This window comes from Aquarana catesbeiana, linkage group LG03, assembly GCF_042186555.1.
Source record: "Aquarana catesbeiana isolate 2022-GZ linkage group LG03, ASM4218655v1, whole genome shotgun sequence".
In the NCBI taxonomy this organism is placed as follows: domain Eukaryota; kingdom Metazoa; phylum Chordata; class Amphibia; order Anura; family Ranidae; genus Aquarana; species Aquarana catesbeiana.
Window position 1 is genome coordinate 533,456,891 of NC_133326.1, and position 15,140 is coordinate 533,472,030.

Consider the following 15,140-nt stretch of genomic DNA (forward strand, 5'->3'; position numbering starts at 1 on the left):
GAAATTAGATCATGTATGTATTTTGATTATTATTTAGAGTACACACAAGCTGGGATTCAAAAATAGAAGTGCTGCTTAACCTCTTGCAGACCACCCCATGCACATGTATTGAGATGGGGCAGCCGCTCTGTGGCGGATCACGTACATGTATGTGATCTGGCATTTGTGGGAAGGGGGCGCGCACACCTTCCGCCCCATCTGTGCTGTAAATTGGCTACAGCACAAGTCAGTTAGCAGGTCCCAGCCAATGATAAATAGCTCTGACCTGCTAATTGGCTTAGAAAATCACAGTACAGAGCCTTGTGCTTACTAACAACACAAGGTTCTGTATATGGAGCAGAGATGTGGCTGTTTTTGAAAAATCTGCCACATCGATTAGTAAAAGCAGCACATATTGCACACTTTACACTTCTTAGGCACACAGTTAACCCTTTCATTGCCCCTAGATGCTATCTCCTTCCCAGCCAGTGTCATTAATACAGTCACAATGTATAGTATTAGCACTGATCACTGTGTTAGTCACTGGTGATGTCATATATACAATTTCCAGTATATATACCATAGTTTGTAGACGCTATAACTTTCACACAAACCAATCAATATACACTTATTGAGATTTATTTTTTTTACCAAAGACATGTAGCAGAATACATAAATACATTTTGGCCTAAATTTATGAAAAAAAAAATTTTTTTTATTGGATATGTTTTAGGCTGCATTCACATCTGAGTGTTTTCAGCTCGTAAAACGCTCATCTCAAAAGTTCAAAAACGCCCAACAAGCAAATTCCCATTCATTTCAATGGCACCTGTTCACAAACGAGCGATTTGTCAGCTGAAGCAAAATGCCTGAAGCTCAAAAAAGTGAGCTTTTTTGGCAGATTACAAGCGTTTTTGGCCCCATAGACTTCAATAGAAAGCCTGACTTGAGCAGAAACACAGTCGTAAATGCTTGTAAAAGAGAAAAAGCTCAAATAGCATCTCTCCAGCCCTAGTTTCTTCTCCTTCTCCTCCCCCTAGTGCTAAACAAAAACGCCTGAAGCTGTGAAAACACTTGTAATACACTTCAAAACGCTTTGAAAAAGCTGCAAAAAAAAACCTTAAAAAACACCTTAAAAACAATATGCTTAGGTGTGAATGCAGCCTTATAGAAGAACATAAACAAAATATTGTTTTGTTTTTTCAAAATTTTTGGTCTATTTTATTTATATAATAATTAAAGAAAAAAAAAAAAAACAGTGGTGAATACCACCAAAAGAAAGCTCTCTTTGTGTAAAAAAAAGATGTAAATGTTGCTTGGGTACAGTGTTGCATGACCGTGCACTTACCAGTTAAAGTAGCGCAGTACTAACTAGCAAAGAAATGGCCTGGTCATGAAAGCTCCAGGGTCCTTTAGAAAAAATGAAAAGTCTTTTAATATTAGGACACTTACCTGTCCACGAATCCAGCAGTGTCTTCACCCCAGCCAATTTTTAAATAGGCTGTAAGGTGCTGCCGCCACCATCTCCACTAAGGCTCGGTTCACACTGGGGCGACTTGTCAGGCGACCTAGTCGCCTGACAAGTCGCCTCCCGTTCTGTGCTATGGAACCGTTCTAATCGGAGCGACGCAAGTCGCTCCGACTTAGAAAAAGGTTCCTGTATTACTTTGGGGGCGACTTGGGGCGACTTGCATAGACTTCTATGCAGAAGTCGTCTCGCAAGTCGCCCCGGCAGTCGTTTGCAGGTCGCCTCGCTGAGGCGACCTGCAAGTCGTGCCGCCCATGTGTGAACCGAGCCTTAGGGAAGCCAGCTGTGAAGCCTTGCAGCTTCACAGCCGGTTCCCTACTGCGCGCTGCGCTTTGGAAATGGCCCGGCGGCAGGGGCAAGAGGAGAGGGGGCGAACTTCTGGCTGATCTCGCTGCGACAAGATCTGCCAGAAGTAAGAGCGGTACCTGTCAAAACCCGAAAGGTGCCAAATGTGGCAGCGGGGGGGGGGGGGGGGGGGGGGGGGGCGGTGAAGTGATTAATCTATATTGACTTGAAATGAAATGAACACTAACCCAAATTGCTTTTAAACAGTGGTGTAGGTAGAGAACTAAGGACATCAATGCAAATTTTTCAGTGCTCCCCAAAAGCCTTTCTGTAAACCCACAATAATACAGATCATGCATAGAGAATGTGTGCCAGTTTGATATACTGGATTTACTGCAGCTGCCTTCTTTGTCATATAACACACAACCAAACACAGGCAATCCCTGGGTTATAAACAAGATAGGGTCTGTAGGTTTGTTCTTAAGTTGAATTTGTATGTAAGTTGGAACAGGTACATTTTTTAAGTGTAACTCCAGCCCAAAAAAATATTTTTATGTTTTTTGGATAGCATTGGGAAGGGTTAAAGGGGTTGTAAACCTTCGTGTTTTTTCACCTTAATGCATACTATGCATTAAGGTGAAAAAACATCTGGCAGTGACCAGCCCCCCAGCCCCCCTGTGTTTTACTTACCTGAGCCCTGGAACTTGACCTGGCGGGGATGCACTGTCTCTCTGCCCAGGGTTCTTGGCTCTTGATTGGATAGATTGATAGCAGCGCAGCCATTGGCTCCAATGACGCGGGCGTTGGGGGCGGGGCCAAGTCATACATTTGGTGGCTATGGATGCCGAATGCTGGACTCGGGAGCACATCCTCAAGGTAACCCCCTCGGGAGAGCACTTCTCCTAGGGGGTTATCTGATGTGAGGAGGAGCCGCGAGAGCCGCCGAGGGACCCCGGAAGACAAGGATCGGGACCACTCTGTGCAGAACGAGTTGCACAGTGGAGGAAAGTATGATGTTTGTTTATTTAAAAAAAAAAACAACAACAAAAAAAAAAGAACCCTTACAATCGCAAACACCCCTGTAACATTTGTTTTGCCGTCTGTGCCCCTGGTCAGAAGATTTCACCTCACTGTCTGTCCCTGTGACAATTGGATTTTGAAAATTTTGGGTTGTTGTGGAAACAAGGATTGGTGGTAAAGCTTCAGTAGAGAAACTTTTCCCCAGATCTTACAGGATTGAATTTCCCTTCTTAGAGGTAGATTTTCCTCACACTTCTTGTTGTTTCCCTCCATTTGTAAGTTATGCCGCGTACACACGGGTGGACTTTTGGACGGACTAGGTCTGGCAGACTTTGACGGACTTTCTGACGGACTTTCAGAATGAACGGACTTGCCTACACACGATCAACCAAAGTCCGACGGATTCGTACGTGATGACGTACAACCGGACTAAAACAAGGAAGTTCATAGCCAGTAGCCAATAGCTGCCCTAGCATTGTTTTTTGTCCGTCGGACTAGCATACAGACGAGCGGACTTTTCGACCGGACTCAAGTCCGTCGGAAAGATTTGAAACATGTTTCATTTCTAGGTCCGTCGAACTTTTGGGAAAAAAAGTCCGCTGGAGCCCACACACGATCGAATTGTCCGATGGACTCCGGTCCGCCGAACCAAGTATGCCGTAAAGTCCGGTCGTGTGTACGCTGCATAAGGGACGTATGCAAGTCGGTTGTTTGTAACTCGGAGACTGCCTGTACAGGGGATTGCGTGAGCCTTGTAGCTTGCAGAATATCCTCCAGGCATGCTCTGCATTAGGCCCCTTTCACATGGGCTTTCCGAACCCTCCATTCACCCCTATGGAGTGGCGAATGTCTGCTGACACCCGCTGCTATTCGATCCGATCCTGTTCACCAAATCCAGGTGGATGGTGGTCCTATTTTGCATCTGTCTGGTGGATGAAAATGGACAGGCGGCCTGTTTTCTTCCAATCTCCCCATAGAGGAGAGAATCTATGGGGAGATTGGATGAAAAGGGACCTGTTTTCGGCACAGTGAGTGGAAACGGAACTGTCATCCGTCTGCTCAGCGGGGATCAGCGGAGCAGAAACTTTTAGTCACATCTTCCTGTTCAAACACTGTAACTTAAAGGGTAGCTCCACTTTCATGGGGGAAAAAAAGCAAATAAAAAAAAAATATAGCATATACAATTGTGACACAAGTCATATTGTAATTGAAGGTTATTAAAAATGACTTTTCCTTTTCAATCTGCAGCTCTGTCATTTTTGGTAAAATGCAATGCAATATGGCTACCTGGAGGTGTTCTGTACACAAAATGTGTACAGAACGCCCCCAAAAACATAATTTCCCGCTTGTGTGATTGGCTCACTGATTTTCCCAGAAGTCTGCCCTAAGGTACAAGTCAGATTTTTGGCATTCCCTGCAAAAAAAATAAAATTTTTGGTAAGATACTCCCAATAGGAAATCACAGCTAAAGGGATGCAGACCCCATAACTTTGCTCATTAGAGGCCTGCAGGTGCAGCAGCTGGTTGATAATTATGAAATCCCTCCCATTAGACTCACTCAGCACAGGGGCACAGAGAAACACACATGGATTTCTTCAGAATAACAAAAGATAGAAATCTGCAACAAATTTGTTAAAATCCCTGTAATATACATAGATCACCCAGAGGGGAATGTTTTTTTCTCAACAAAAGTGGAGTTACCCTTTAACTACTTCAATACAGGGCACTCATGTTACACTGTAACCGTGTGAAATTTTTATAATTTTTTTCACACAAATAGAGCTTTCTTTTGGTGCTATTTAATCACTTCTGGGTTTTTTATTTTTTCCTAAAAAAATGTTTAAAAAATAAAAAAAAAAGAGTTTTTCTTAATTTCTGTCAGTAAATTTTGTAAATAAGTAATTTTTCTCCTTCACTTAAGGGCGCTGATGAGGCGGCACTTATGGGCACAGATGAGGCCGCACTGATGAAGAGGCACGAATATGCCGCACTTATGGGCACTGATATGTGGCACTGATGAGCACTGATAGGGGCAATGGTGGGCACTGATGGGTGGCACTGGTGGGTGGCAGGGTTCCCCACTGACAGCTGAATGTAAAACAAAAAAAACATGCCAGCAATTTAAATTTATAGAAAAAAAAACAGCTGGGGGTCTCCGCTTAATGCATACCGGGCCTTTTGGAGGGGGGGGCATGATGGTTTTTTTTTTATTCTAATTACCGGCATGTTTTTTTTTTACATTTAGCTTAACAACCAGCTCAATGCATTAAATTACCGCATGAAAAAATGCTCCATTGAACAAATACTTTCACTTTAAAAACGGATTTACCGCAAACGCTATTTTACCGCATTTTATAGGCAGTTAATTACCTCTTCGTGAATTGACCCCATTATCACTAGTTTATACGGCCCCTTGGCACATTGCATTCTGGTAACGGTGTTTTAGCATATCAATTCAGCAAAAGTGACAGTTATCAGGGTTGGGAAAATATAACACTAAAAAAACTAATTGTGCTTACAAAAATCAGTTTTTTTTATACTGTCCACAGTTCCAATTTAGATGTAAATTTGCAAACAGTAAGAGTATTGTTATAAAAAAAAAAAAAAACTTGCTAAATACAGTAGCATTTTTTTTTTTTTTTACCGTTATGGTCAATGAGCTGACTTTAGCACAACTGCAGTGTTTTCTCTTATAGCGCTAAAAGTTCGCCATTTGGCTCGCCTTTTTGCCAAGAGCTGCTTTTTAAGCACATTGCACAGATAGAGCAGATCTTCATCTCATTAAAAACCTCCAGTGGGGAATTACACATTAGTCATATTTATAGTTATTTTCAGAAATACAAGAAACACAGAGACATCAGCAAATAATGCAAAAATCAGACACCTGCTGTTCCCATGTGTGATGAGCAACAACATAACCACAGATGTAGACAAGCCACAGAGGAAAGGCATTCCCTGGAGGAGAGACAAAAACAGCTTTTTAGTTTTGCCTACAACTCTCTCACACTTATACGAGAGGAAGATCTCAAATTAAAAATATCACTGAGCCTAGGTTCACACTGAATGCGGGTTTGAAATCGTGCAAGTTTAGCTGAACTCTCGCGATTTCAAACCGGAATTTCAGTCCGACTTCGGGGGGTGATCTGAGAGACATCTGTACGGGTTCATGCACAAATGTCTATTGAAATCGCCCCGGAAGTCACCAAAAGTAGTGCAGGAACTACCTTTTGGAATTGGTGCGGCGCCGACTTTACGGCGTCGCACAGATTTGGACAGTGCTGTTGCCGGAAATAGGCTCCAATTTGGCATGTGATTTGACATGTCAAATGGGCCCAATGTGAACATGGGCTGAATCTTTTCTCAAGAAATTCTTAAAAACATTCAACTTTTTTTGTAACAAAAGTGGAAACCCCTTTAAGGCTGTGTTCACACTGGTGCAAATTGGATGAGGGTTTTCTCCGCATCCAATTTGCATGTCAGGAGCCTGTGACTGGCTCTCAATGGAGCCAGTTCACACAGCTCCGGGATGGCTTTGGAGCTCTGTGCATCTTCTGGTCCGTTTCAGGTCTGAATTCAGCCAAAATTTTGGGCCTGTTTTGGCCTTGAAACAGAGAACAGGGACGCACCAGACCCCTGCTGTGAGCTGCTCCGCACAACAGTATGAACCCAGTATAAAGGGGGAGCAATCGATTACTTTCTTCCCACATTTTGGCCAAAAAGTATTTGCTGCATGTCTTTGGTAAAATAAATAACCCAAGAAGTGTATATTGATTGGTTTGTGTAACAGTTATAGCGTATTCAAACTATGAGATATATTCTGGAATTATTTTTTTTTTATACTACTAATGGCGGTGATCAGTGACTTATAATGGAACAGCGATAGTGTGGCAAGCAATCTGACACTATCTGACACTGGGGGGGCTGACTAACTGCAACTGAAATTACCAGTGACATTCATACAGTGATCAGTGCTAATAATATGCCACTGGGTAGGAAGGGGTTAACATCTAGAGCAATCAAAGGTCTAAGCTTGTGCCTAACTATGGGTAATGTGTGTGATATGCCCTGTTTTACTAAGAATCTTGAATAAAAAAAAACAGCAAGATCCCCTGTCAGTGAACAGATCTCTGAAGCATTGAACTTATTCTCTCTGGAGAAGAGACGCTTGAGAGGGGATATGATTTCAATTTACAAATACTGTACTGGTGACCCCACAATAGGGATAAAACTTTTTCGCAGAAGAGAGTTTAATAAGACTCGTGGCCACTCATTACAATTAGAAGAAAAGAGGTTTAACCTTAAACTACGTAGAGGGTTCTTTACTGTAAGAGCGGCAAGGATGTGGAATTCCCTTCCACAGGCGGTGGTCTCAGCGGGGAGCATTGATAGCTTCAAGAAACTATTAGATAAGCACCTGAACGACCACAACATACAGGGATATACAATGTAATACTGACACATAATCACACACATAGGTTGGACTTGATGGACTTGTGTCTTTTTTCAACCTCACCTACTATGTAACTATGTAAGTATGTAACTATGTATTGTTTACAATCACAGAGCCGATCAGCAGGTTCCGGCGGCCAACCATTGGCTAAGACCTACTGATCAGCTTGCGCTGTAACAAATGCTGTACTAGGTACGTGATCCAGCTAGGGTTGCCACCGCATCCCTTTAAACCTGAACACACATTAATTACACAGGTTCTATGGCTGATTAAGGTGGTAATTAAACTCATTTGGTACCTTATCTGCATTTAAGTAGCCTCAGAACCTGTGTAATTCAAAGGTGTTTGGGTTTAAAGGGATGAGGTGGCAACTCTAGATCCAGCGCAGGGAGGCTGCTTTGCCTCTACGTTAGGTGGTCAGCAAGCGGTTAAAGTACCATTCAGCTCTGGTTTGTTAATTCTGAACACAGATCCTAATAGGAGTGCTGATTGCCACAACGAGCTGCTAACAGGCTTCAGCACTAACTGAAGCTTGTTGAAAACCTGCTAAAGTCTGTTAGCAGCTTACCTAAAGTGGCAATCAGCACTCCCATTAAGATCTGTGTTCAACATTTACAAACTGGAGCTGAATGGTACTTTAAAAGCTTCAACAAAGCTTGCTGAAAGCTCTGCAAATGCTTTGTCAAAGCTTGCTGTTCTCACTGCTCTTATACCAGATCAAGCCTGCGTGAAACTGACCCCATTTGCTCAGCCTCCTGGAGAGCAAAGCCCCATCTATAGACTCCCCCGCATGACTGCAATGTCACATGGAGAGATGCGCATACTTCTCGATGCAAAATAGGGCCATCCTGCGCCCATACCTCTCACCAAAACAAATGCAGGGTGCAGAGACAATGGGCGGCACAGCTGGAATTTCAGTTCTGAAAAAGACCAGCACTCCACTGTTTTTTGAATTTGTGAAATCCTTAATAGTAAGCGATTAATGTGTTGTTTCAACAATGACTCACAGGAACTTTGCTTTTCAAGGTTTGAATGTGCAAAGCATACATTTTCTCTAATTTTTATTTTTTTCTATTTTACCCTTTTCTTTTAACCGCTGACAACCCCCCAGGTTAAAAAGCCTTGCAGTCATGTAGGTTGAAGGTTGATATCCATATGCCTAGGGGACAACGAGTATGTAGCCCCCCTTTTACATTTTTATGCACGTGTTAAAATCTAAAACATTGTGTCTTTTCTGAAAGCAGTGGCCCTGTAAAATGAAATGGTCATAGTTTTTTTTATGTTACACAAGATTTTGTTTTTCAAGTGCATATTTTCAGGACATTTCAAGAGGCATTAAAATGAATTTTAGTGCAAACAAGGAAAATATAAAAATCAATGCTTTCTAAAATATAAAAGAAGGGATCATGTCAATGTCAAGCCTTAACATTGCATGTGCCCATGGAATTGTGTAAAACTATGGTGCCCAAACTGGTTCATAGGCAACGCTTTAAAAGCCTTCACAGGTTTAGAGTTAACAATGAATTATGGTCCTAAAATAGTTGCTCTCACTCCGACATTCTGCCCTGGTTCACATTGTTGCGATTGGCAAGCAATTTGACATGTGAAATTGCATGCCATATCGGCGCCTATTGTCCGCTGCGCCGCATCGATTCCCAAAGGTAGTTTCTGTACTACTTTTGGCGATTTCAGGTGTGATTTCAATAGACATCTGTGCAGGAAACCGCACAGATGTCTCTGAAATCATCGGACTGACATGCGGGAATGAAATTGTGCGAGTTCAGCTGAACTTGCACGATTTAAATCCCGCAGCAGTGTGAACCTAGGCTCATGGTGATACTTCACAAGTGTGGTGCAATGTGACAGGTTCACTTTATTGAGACATCAGGCGTTTATTAGACCCCTAATGTCTCCACTGCTGCTAATCAAGCACAGGTTAAGCAGACAGTTTTTTCTTTTTTTTTGGCCATGCTCCTGCCTATATACCGATGTGTGTCCATTCAATAACATAGACCTGCAGCTCCAGGTGCCTCCAAATGTGTAATCAAACAGCTTATTCATGCTGTTTGGCTCTTGGTGCCCGTTTGAAAGAAGCCTGTCTGAGATTTAAAAATGTAGCAAGAGTGTATGTATAATATGGTTTTTATCCAATTTCTTTGTTTGCCTTTCAGTTAAGCCCTGTTTTTATGGGGCATATGCATCCTTTCCCCACCTGAGGGCCATGTTTCTATGCATTCAGTGCAATCAAATTAGTCTGTTTTTGTTAGTTTGTTAAAAAAAAAATGCATTTTTAAGGTGGATTATCCTGTATTGGTTTTATTTCAGTAGATTATGCAAAGAAGCTAAATATAGTGTCTATATGGCCTATGGAGAGCATCCAGAGGGAAGCATAGGTTAAAATATGAAAAAAAAATAATAAAAATATGGGGAAACCAGCAAGCAAAATCACTATAATACATAAAAAATAGAGACCCTTTCACATTTTACAATATTTTGGCAGAAACATGTTAATGTTCACTGTGTTCAAGCAGCCTATTAATTTTAAATGAGCTGGCAGCACACCTTCAAGTGGTTGTAATCCTTACATGTACACAGTGAAGTGATTATCCTCAGGTGATACACAGAGATTAAATAAATTCTTCTACATAACTTAGGCCTGTTTATCTGCAGTCTTCTCTTCTCTACATCTGTTGAAACTCTAGAACTTATAAAGCGTGTCTGAGCTATCAGAGAAAGGAGGGCGGAGAGCTGAAGTTACACTTTGAAGAGGGCAGTGAGGAGAGGGGGCGCCCCCCCCCTATTTCATGCAGCACACAGGAACAGAGCTGAGGCTTGCAATCAGCTGGAGGTACCTCCCATGTCACCATTTTTCTTTTGGTGTCAGGAAAACTTGTCAGAAATGACTCATGCTGATAGCAGAGGAACAAAGCAGCAGACAGAAATGGCACTAAGAGGTTGATTTACTAAAGGCAAATAGACTGTGCACTTTGCAAAGTGAAGTTGCACTCTGCAAGTGTAGTTGCTCCAGAGCTTAGTAAATGAGCACATGATTGGATGATGAAAGTCAGCAGAGCTTCCGCTCATTTAATAAGCTCTGGAGCAACTGCACTTTGCAAAGGGTGCAGTATATTTGCCTTTAGTAAATCAAGCCCTTAGTGCTCTCTTTTTAGACAAGTACACACTATAGAGCAGGGTTTCTCAACTCCAGTCCTCAAGGCGCCCCAACATTTGATCAGTTTTACTGCCTTAGTAATTACCACAGCTGTTTCATCTGAGGGCAATCCTGGAAACATGACGTGTTGGGGCGCCTTGAGGGCTGGAGTTGAGAAACACTGCTATAGAGGGATATGCATTGTTCATATTTCAAGTCTGAGGTTTACAACCACTTTAAAGTGATTGTAAAGGTTCATTCTTTTTTTCTTGTAAAATAACAAACGTTATATTTACCTGCTCTGTGCAAGGGTTTTGCACAGAGCAGCCCCGATCCTCCTTTTCGGGGGTCCCCCAGCGGCGCTCCTGGCACCTCCTCTTCATCGGGTGCCCCCCGCGGAAGAGCCGCTTTCAATGGGGGCACTCGTGCGGGCACACTCCCGAGTCCTGCTGCTGCGTCCATTGACACAGACAGCAGGTTTTGGCCCCTGCCCCCGGCTCCCATGTAACTAGATTTGATTGACAGCAGCGGGAGCCAATGGCTCCTACTGCTATCGATGAGGACCCGAGACAGCTGGAGCTGCTGGGCTTATGCTCAGAACTGGAACGATCGGGTTCAGGTAAGAAAAGGGGGGGGGGGGCAGCTGCAGTGCAGAAGGTTTTTCACCTAATGCATAGAACGCATTAAGGTGAAGAGCCTTGAGGGTTTACCACTCCTTTTAAGGCACAAGAAATTGTACCTGACCCTTTTTTTTTTAAAGCAGCACAAAGAATAGTACATGTGCTGTGTGGACCTGCTGTGCACATGCATTGTACACTACTGTAACAGTGCTTTTGACTGCCATTTAGGTTGAATGGCATGGAAATACACTGCAGTTGCGTCCACGTGTTATAGTGCTTTGCAGTGATTTGGTCTGTGGGAAACATTACAATAGTAACTAAAAACATGAATAAATGCCCTACAAGACTTCCTTTATTCCCTTTCTGCTGGTGGGAGCCTGCCCTTTTAGAATCTTAATTCTGTGGCTTTTAGTTCATGTGGCTATCACAGTGATCATGTGTTCAGGCACATCTTCTGCCAACTCTCGATCGTTTTCAGTGACAGAGCTGTTGGTGACAGCGTGGTCACAGTACTAGGGGTGCACAGTTGAGTGTGCTTTAGCAGAAAACAGGGATGCCGACTATGCGCTTATACAGTATGTGGCAGCACACCTACAAAGCCCACTCCCATGCTCTCTTAAAGGACTATTGATTCCAGGAATGGGTTAAAATGAATGCTCAGTTCAAATAAGTAATGCTTGTAACTATTGTTTAGCATCACATGCCATTTTTTTCTCTACTGGTATTTACAGAATTAACAGTTAATTATTGTGCAAGAATTATATTGTTAATATTGTTTTCATTCTGCAATACTCAAACAGTATTTTTCCATCTAGATACATTGTAGATCTGTTGTGCTGTATTGATTGTCTTTATGTAGCCCATAATATTATCAGCTATCTGTTGACTAATAAAAATGTGCAAGTTTATAATAAAAATATTCATTTGTTTGACTTATTTATATGGCCTTGACCCTTTTTCCAGGAAGGTTTACAGAAATTATCCGATTGCTCTTTGCGTCCAAAGGGAGTTTCATAGGAAGTAATTTAAAGGAACTGAGAGATATATGGTGGATGCTATTTCTGCCCACATTCTTCAGTGATAGATGCCTGGCTGCCTTTGGCAACAGTGCTGTCTGAGCCACCGCCATGCAGCAAGAAAGTGGGCTATTGGATGACCATTCCTAATTTGCATACTTTTCTACTTCAGAAATGACTTAAGTCAAAGGATTAGCATGTCATGGGGTTTACCATTTTCAAATGGAAAGATCAAAAATGATTTCCTATACTTTTCTCCCATGGCTTGTTGCTTTCAACATGCTGATATGATTTGGGGGGGGGGGGGGGGGACCATGCAAACATGAGAAAAACTTGCAAACTCTATGTAGACTCTATGTAGACGATGTGAGCTGGCACCTTAAGGTAAAAATGCTGACTGCTTTGCCATTAGAGACGTGACATAATATGAACTTCTATGTAAACCATGTAATGACAACCCCCCCCCCCCCCTTCCCCAAGCTACTTACAGCCACATGACTCTGCATGTTCTTCTATGCCATTGGAAATTGGGTTGCTAAAATCTTGTGACTGTATCAGCACATTGCTTCACCGTCTTACACTGCAGAGTGGTTTTGTATCATTGTCTCCTCTGGAGGTATTTCTAAGTATCTCCCTGATACAAAGGAAGATGAACAGGGAGATGGTGTCATCTGGTGGTTGAACAGCCAGAGGACACTGTATGCTTCGACATTTCCTGTTAGTTGAATGGCAGGCAAGGCTTCATAATTTATATATTAGCAAATGTGTGCCCGGTCCAGAATGGGCAGGATTGGGTATAATACATAAAATGTGGAGATGTTTAAGTGGACAGCATGTGCAGAAGAGGAGTGCAGAGGGTATGACAGGGGGCAGTATGTGAAGAAGAAAACTATGGAGGGTATGATGTTGGGCAGTATGTAGAAAGAAGATGAGTAGGGATGGTATGACAGCAGGCAATATGTGAAGGAGAGGAATAGGGAGTGTATGACAGCAGGCAATATGTGATGGAGAGGAATAGGGAGATATGACAGCAGGAAGCATGTGGAGCAGAGGACCAGGGAGGGTATGACAGTGCACAGTATGTGGAGGAGATAGGTAGGGAGGGTATGAGCACAGGCAGTACGTTGAGAAGAGGAATAGAGGGGAATAGGAAGGGGTTTGACAATGGGCAGTATGTGGAGGATAGAAGAAAGTAGGGTATGACAACAGGCAGTATGTGGAGGAGAGGAGTAGAGAGAGTATGACAATGGGCAGCACGTGGAGGAGAAGAGTAGTAGGAAATGACAACAGGCAGCATGTAGAGGAGAAAAGTAGGGAGGGTATGACAACAGGCAGTAAACCGAGGAGAGAAGTAGGGAGGGTATGACAACAGGCAGGATGCAGAGAAGAGAAGTATATAGGGTATGACAGCAGGCAGCATGTGAAGGAGAAGAGTAGTGAAGGCAGGCAGAATGCAGAGGAGAAAAATAGGGAGGGTGTGACAACAGGCAGTACTGTATGTGAAGGAGAAAAGTAGGTAGGTGATGATAGTGGGTAGTAGGTGAAGATGAAAAGTAGGGATGGTATGACAACAGGCAGTATGTAGAATAGAGGAGTAGGAAGAGTATGACACCGGGCGGTATGTGGAAAAGAGGAGTAGGGAGGGTATGACAAAAAGCAGTATGTGGAGGAGAGGAGTAGGGAGGATATGATAAAAAGCAGTATGTGGAGGAGAGGAGTAGAGAGGGTATGACAACAGGCAGCATGTAGAGGAGAAGAGTGGGGAGGATATGACAACAGGCAGTATGGGAAGGAGAGAAGTAAGGAGGGTATGACAACAGGAAGTATGTGGAGGAGAGGAGTAGAGAGGGTATGACAACAGGCAGCAGTGGTGTATTTTGGTTTTGTGCTGCCCTAGGCAAGACTATATTCCAGCGCCCCATCTAAATTTGCCTGACCCCTTCCTGCTTAAGATCCACCCCTTCCTCTTTAGGCTCCACCTCTTCCTATTAGCGCTCAACCTGAAGAGTTGGTCAGAGACTGCAGACATGATACAAGAGATGGTGAGAGACTGCAGACAAGATACACGAGAGGGTCAGAGACTGCAGACAACATACAGGAGAGGGTCAGAGACTGCGGATATGATAAAGGAGAGGGTCAGAGACTGCGAATATGATAAAGGAGAGGGTCAGGGACTGCAAACAAGATACAAGAGATGGTCAGAGACTGCAGACAGGATACAGGAGATGGTCAGAGACTGCAGACATGATACAGGAGGGGGTTAGAGACTGCAGACATGATACAGGAGAGGGTCAGAGACTGCAGACATGATACAGGAGATGGTCAGAGACTGCAGACATGATACAAGAGATGGTCAGAGACTGCAGACAGGATACAGGAGATGGTCAGAGACTGCAGACATGATACAAGAGATGGTCAGAGACTGCAGACAGGATACAGGAGATGGTCAGAGACTGCAGACAACATACTGGAGAGGGTCAGAGACTGCAGACATAACTCCCCATGGTCATCAGAGTGAATAGAAAAGTCTCCAGCCATTCATTCACTTTAATTACAGTGGGAAACAGCTTAAAGGGGTAGTAAAGGTAATTTTTTTATTTTTTAAAAATAACAAACATGTTATACTTACCTTCACTGTGCAGCTCGTTCTGCACAGAGTGGCCCCGAACCTGCTTTTCTGGGGTCCCTCGGCGGCTGTTTCAGCTCCTCCCCGCAAGAACTAACCACCTCAATGCGAGCTCCCTCGCATGGTGGTTAGTTGTTGCGGGCACGCTCCCGTGATACAGCCGGCGGCTATAGCCGCTCGCTGTATCACTCGGCCCCGCCCCCCCAGCGTGCCGCATCATTGGATGTGATTGACAGCAGCGCGAGCCAATGGCTGCGCTGCTTCCAATCCATCCACTGCAGCCAATCAGCGGCCAGGCTGAGCAGCGGAATGGATGTCGGAAACGAGCAGCCGACTTTCGAGGGGTCAGGTAAGTAAAACGGGAGGGCTGGGGGCGGCGGTATTGTCAGTAGTTTTTTCACCTTAATGCATAGAATGCATTAAGGTGAAAAAATGTTTACCTTTACAACCCCTTTAAGTTCTAAA

General features: G+C 43.5%; 1 long non-coding RNA gene across 1 annotated transcript in view; it reads right to left on the reverse strand.

Moving 5' to 3' along the window:
• The window catches only part of LOC141134625 (uncharacterized), a 64,758-nt gene extending 52,120 nt beyond the window's left edge, over positions 1-12,638 (reverse strand). Inside the window, exon 1 of the long non-coding RNA XR_012243242.1 lies at positions 12,538-12,638. This is a non-coding gene — a long non-coding RNA (uncharacterized lncRNA). The remainder of the gene's footprint in view (positions 1-12,537) is intronic.
• Between the last annotated feature and the right edge of the window lie 2,502 nt (positions 12,639-15,140).